The sequence below is a fragment of the Erigeron canadensis genome, chromosome 9 (assembly GCF_010389155.1).
Source record: "Erigeron canadensis isolate Cc75 chromosome 9, C_canadensis_v1, whole genome shotgun sequence".
Taxonomy (NCBI): Eukaryota; Viridiplantae; Streptophyta; class Magnoliopsida; order Asterales; family Asteraceae; genus Erigeron; species Erigeron canadensis.
In genome coordinates this window covers 21,592,909-21,598,908 of record NC_057769.1, presented here as the reverse complement: position 1 = coordinate 21,598,908, position 6,000 = coordinate 21,592,909, and the positions used below count along the sequence as shown (strand labels likewise).

General features: G+C 31.2%; 1 long non-coding RNA gene across 2 annotated transcripts; it reads left to right on the top strand.

Annotated features, from left to right (window-relative positions):
* The first annotated feature begins 1,219 nt into the window (after positions 1–1,219).
* LOC122581851 lies at positions 1,220–3,728 on the top strand. Of its 2 annotated transcripts, XR_006321055.1 has the most exons (3): positions 1,230–2,696; positions 2,770–2,897; positions 3,223–3,728. It is a non-coding gene; the product is annotated as an uncharacterized LOC122581851 (long non-coding RNA). The 2 variants fall into 2 exon arrangements; XR_006321054.1 differs by having other exon boundaries at positions 1,220–2,897.
* Positions 3,729–6,000: the final 2,272 nt, after the last annotated feature.

Sequence of the window (6,000 nt, the reverse complement as noted above, 5' to 3'; positions counted from 1 at the left end):
TCCCGGTGTTTGATGTTTCTTTGTTCTGAAAACTGTTTTCGGTGTGACATTCCTACTAGAACCTGTTTCAAGTAAATATAATAACACATGTGATGCAACTCTGACAAAATCAAAAGCTAATTATAGTTTAGTAACAAATTGTTTGAGACACAAAGCATCTGGACATGTTATACTACAATCACCTAGTGATTTATCTTATGCTTATGGACTGTTATACTACAATGAGGTGCAAAGCATTCAACACAGGATTTCAACACAAAAAAAGCTAACTTCTTCCTTCCTAAATTGTATTTATCTTATGCTTATGGACTGTTATACTACATTCGCCTGGTGATTTGGTACATAAATCATTTAGACATGGATGTATCACCGCATGTTATACAATTGACTTGCATTCAGATAATCCATATGGTTAACATACAAAATCAACAACTTAATTGGAAAATAAACGTTTACATAAAGGATTAGTTAAGTAATTTACATGTAACCTCTTCAATTTCATCGATTTCTTCATCAGAAATTTCACGTTCTACATCCATTGATTTGACGATCGATACAAGGTTTTACGACTATTTGATTACTGTTCAACTCAATTAACGGCAAGCCGCTACTGTATATTGCTTCAATTTCCGGCGAAATTCATTTTCCGATTAGGTTTTCAACTTTTAGGGTTTCAATTTTCACCGGCTATTTGTTGTTTTGTGTATTGTTACTATCAATTTGTTCCTGCGGTCATTTATTGCGAACGATTTTGACTACAAAAACTGTTTTCCGGTGGTTACTTGACGGTTAATCGTTTTCCGGTGAGATTCCGGCAGCGTGTGTGTGTTTCGGTGTGTGTTTGTGTGTGTTTTACTATGTGTTTTGTAAGAGGAAGAGGAGTTTGTGCAGTATATATATGCTTGTGCTAAATTACGTAAATACCTTTCCAGTGTTATTTTTGTTTTGATCTTGGCCCTTGATCGTTGCTGATCTGATGGTTGAGATCTTTTCCCTAATGTGCACCAAAATAATACGTACTCTCTCCGTCCTATTTTAGTTGTCATGTTGACTAACTTTGACTGTAAATAACTTTGTTTTTGTCATGTAACCCTTAATATAAATTATATGAATGAATTGGCTTTTTATTGTACTTTTCAGAACATTGGGCAAATCACCACAAAATATATTAAATTAATTTAAAATCATATGTCGTCATAATTTCATCAGAACCCGAAACCTAGATGAACTGAAAAACACAAATTGCCCCAATTTTACCATTAGATCTCAATTTTTCGATTCAAATTTTCGATTCAGTTCTAAATCGTCACAAGATATTAAATTAAAATCATAATTCATCCCCATATATTCATCCGAAACGCTAACCTAGAAAAAAGCACAAGTTCCCCCAATTATAATTAGATATCACTTTATCGATGGAGCTTAAACGAAGTTGATAGATCGGTATTGGTGGCGTTTACACCAAACGCACCGTATTTGCCACCGGAAGTATGTCCGGATCTAGATATGTCATTTAGTTCATCATTAAATCTTGAAATATTCAACCTTGATTTCCGATCTGATAATCTAATATTATCAGGCTCTGCAAAGTTCCGAACCGTTTAATCGGTTATCATGGGGAATTCATACTGGCTTTGAGATTTAAGAAAAGTTGCATTTCAATAGTGGTACATTGGCTGCGGAACTAGTTTGCGGCTTTTGTCGTTTAATGGATCATTTATGCTGCAGGTTCATTTTTTATATTTTGAAATAACAAAAAGATAGATATATATAATTTTTAATAGTAAAACTGCTAGAGATACCAAAAAGGAAGAAGCAATTCTTTTTAACATAGAAATAATCTCTTATACTGAAGTTCTAATGATCCATTGGGCAATAGTGAGCAGACTTGTTACGCAGACAATGTACCACTTTTGGAGTGCACTTTTGGAGTGTCGGAGAGGGAAAACCATGTGGTGCTAGTTGCCATCTAATCGGGACTGATATTTTAGATGAGGATCCATAACCAATATCCCACCGTTATTAACTACATAGATGCAAAGTGTAGAAACTATGCTTGGATATCTTTCATTTGCATATAAGATACATGACTTATGATTATGCAATATTGTAAATTAGGTCTTTATTTTTACTTTCTAAATCTAGATCTAGATTATGATATATCTTAGACAAGTATGACAACACCTGTTTTTTGTTTTTTCCTTTTTTTTTAAAGTGGAGACATTTTATCATATGAAACTTCTATTTGAGATTGGATGGGCATCACATTATAATCCTGCCTGCCTAAGAGGCCGCACACCACTCCCGTATTTATTCCTTATTTTCGTGGAAGACTCATTATTTTTATTGTGATTGATTTGTATTGATTCTTGTTCCAAAGGATGTGAAAATGTCCTTGTCCAACAACTATCGAGACACAAAGGACCTAAGAGTTTTTTTGTGTGGTTCATTTTGTTTGTGGGATCTAGTCCCATTAAATTTGTTTTCCTTTGCATTTAAAAGTTTAATCTAAATGCCGTTCTTCAAGATTGTTCTTCCAGGTTCGTGAACTGGAATTTAGTTCCCTTTCCCCAAACCCAAACCATCTCACCTCTGGTGCTGAAGAAGGTGTAATATGTATCTGGGATATATTTTCTTTTTCTCTTGCATCTATGATAATATATTACGGAGTATATTATTATGGTCTAGTCTGGAAGGTAATTTTATGTAGGTTTTGCATTGCTTTTCCTTTTCAATAATTATACGTAGTCTCATTTTCCTATGATCCAGGTTGATGTGCATGACTTGGTTACTGAACATAGTTTAGTTAGCACCTCATGTGAATTCGGAGAGGCAATGCGTAGTGGAGAGAGATCTACAATGAGGATTTTGTGCAATAAAAGAACTCAAGATTCCAAGTACGTGCTCCCGATAAAGCATTATCTTTCCTTCCCCACCTCAACCCTCTGTATCAATTTTATCAGTGGTTGTAGTTTCAAAGCATTTATATCATTATTTATTGAGATAAGATTTATGTGCCTAAAAAAGAATTCTGTAATCACATGTTAAACTCTTTATATATGATAAAGGTTTTGTAACCATTACCCCTATTGTTTTTTTCAAGTGCAATGGCATCTCAAGTCATCCCAAAATCTGTACCGAACCCATTTTGGTCCATTACCGGCCAGTTCACTTTGCCTTGATTAAATTCAATTCTTAGGCTTTGTTTAATTGCGTGAACAGATCCTAGGATGACAAAGAAACATGGGGATTCTTGTATGTTTGAAGAGGATGGAACAGCATGGACAAAACTACTAAACCATCGTGGCTTCACTTTACCTAGAGAAGAAGTAAATGATACAATACAAAACGATCTCTTTCAGGATCTAAGCTCCCTTAATCTAGGCAAAAGTAATGAAACTAAAGAAGGATTTATGACGGCAACCCAGCGTTCAACCATCCATCTGATAACGGGGAAGATTTCTTTAACAATTTCCAGAGTTAATAAACTAGATGCACTTCCTACACTAGAAGTCCTGGTTTTGAGGTGGGTGTGGGTTATATTAGCCTCATTTAGTTTGTATGTTACTTGTCGTAATTTCACTGTGGTTGTATCAAAAGGAAAAAAAAAAAAAAAACACCAAATGCATTACATTAGCCTCACCATTTGAAATGTAATTGGTTGATCTTGTGATACCCTTGCTTCTACGCTCGTAGCTGCTGGAAATACATAACATCAGTTAGTTTTAGAGGCAATTAGAATTATTAGTTGATTGGTTATCTTACACATCATGCTTTGTTTGAATTTATAAACTAATTACACTTCGTACACTAGAAGTGATTCCTGGTTTTGAGGTGGGCTATCTTAGCCTCATTTTATTGTTCACATATTTACGTCTCGTATTTTTGCTGTAATTGTATCAAAAAGAAAAAGCACCAAGTGCATTATATAACCAAATTGATTGGCTGTGCAAGTCGACTTTGACTGTATATGTAGTTGTCACATTTGTTCCCCCATATGATATCAAATCCTGATATTTTTTGTAAATCATTTTCGATGTACAAGGGGAGTTGTGCTCGGTGAACTGGCGCCGGGCGGTAACGTCACTACCAGTGGCTCGGTGAAGTCGAAAATGGAGAAAAGTCGGGGAGGCTTACCGAAAAGTGAGAATAGACGGAAGTGATGGTTGGGCCCCGTTAATGGCCATTTTTTGACCATTTTTAGCTTTTTAAAATTTTTTTTTTTGCAAGAGTGTATAAAAAAGAATTTTGGTTGCAAGCATATGAATATGAGTTTACGAAGAAGACAGAAGAGTGTTGGTTATGTGTTGGTTCTTTTATGGTCAACATATATACAAAATAAATCTTATATTTAAAAGTGTTTAAAAGGAAAACTTTATTACAAACCTAAATCTATATACGGAGTATTTAATTTTATAGTTATGGAAAAAGATAATTATGATAACAAATAATTATATTAATATATTTAATGTAAGAATTTTACTTATTTTAAGAATCTAAATCCGTATTTTATTTAATTAAAGATTTAATTGTGTCATTGAAAAAATTAAGATAATTATAAAGATTTAAAAGGATACGTATTATTTAAATATAAGGTCACGTGTCCGATTAAAAGATGTCTGTTTTAGTATATTGGTAGATATTTTTTAATTAATCAACCATTATGGCCACCATATATATATATATATATATAATTATCTTATCTTAATCTTAATCTTAATATATACTATAAGACAGTTGAACTAATGACTTATTAACCAATCAAATTGCTCAATTTCATTAAATTGATTTTCGCTTATGTCATCATTTAGATAAACGACAAATTAAAAATCACAATAATCATTATCCTAATATATAATATAATATATTATTGTGATTTTTAATTTGTAGTTTATCTAAATGATGACATAAGCGAAAATCAATTTAATGAAATTGAGTAATTTGATTGGTTAATAAGTCATTGGTTCAACTGTCTTATAATATATATTAAGATTAATATTTATATTAAATTATAGAAAAAATCTCATTAATTTACACTTTTTTGTTTTCCATCGATAATTACACTTTTTAGCCCTGAATAATTAATTTATATTTATTTTTTGCCATGACAGAATTTGTAAAAGGTTACAATTATTTAATTAGTTAAAAAAGTTTCAACATACGAAATATTGTCTATAAAATTTTTTTTTCAACACGTAATGACTTATTAACAAATATTAGATTAATTTTTATAAATTATAAATTTTAATATTTAGTTTTCACAAAAATGAGACGATCACATAACAAAACACGATTTATAACAGAGAGTTACTTAAATACTAAATCCAAATCAATATGAACTCAACTCAAAATTCATACGATCTCTAATAAAAAAAGGTACATAATTTTCTGCTTTTTTATATATATTAGTTTTGTGTAATAAGGTTTAAAGTTACCGTTGTCACTCAGATAAAGAGTCTTAATTGTTATCAAAAAACTATAAAAACAATCTTAATTGTTATCTAATTATCATATGACATGTGATTGAAAATAAATATATCTGTGTTATGGGTCCACATCATGATCAAATACATATAGTTGAATGTCACATGATTACAATATGTTTATATTTTAATTCTTAATTATCTTTCATAATAATATCACATTATGAGTACAACTTGGTTCAAAATATTCTATAATAAAGAATTTATTATAGCATGTGCGTTATGGAATGACTACGTCAAACAGTTCCATCAATATGTCTCGGCTAATAATGACAGTAACGGACCTATGATTATTGTGCTAAAACTTACAAAATATAACACTTAGAAGCGTATATCCTTAAAATTATAAGCTTCTATAATTTAAATGTATGAGAATCTAATATTGTTAATATCGTAAACCCGTGTCCAGTATTGGACACTAGTATAAAATCTAGCATATGCTTACAAATGAGGCTATACAAATAATTTTATCAAATATAAATGGATAACTTTACAACACAATCTTTTATTATACTAA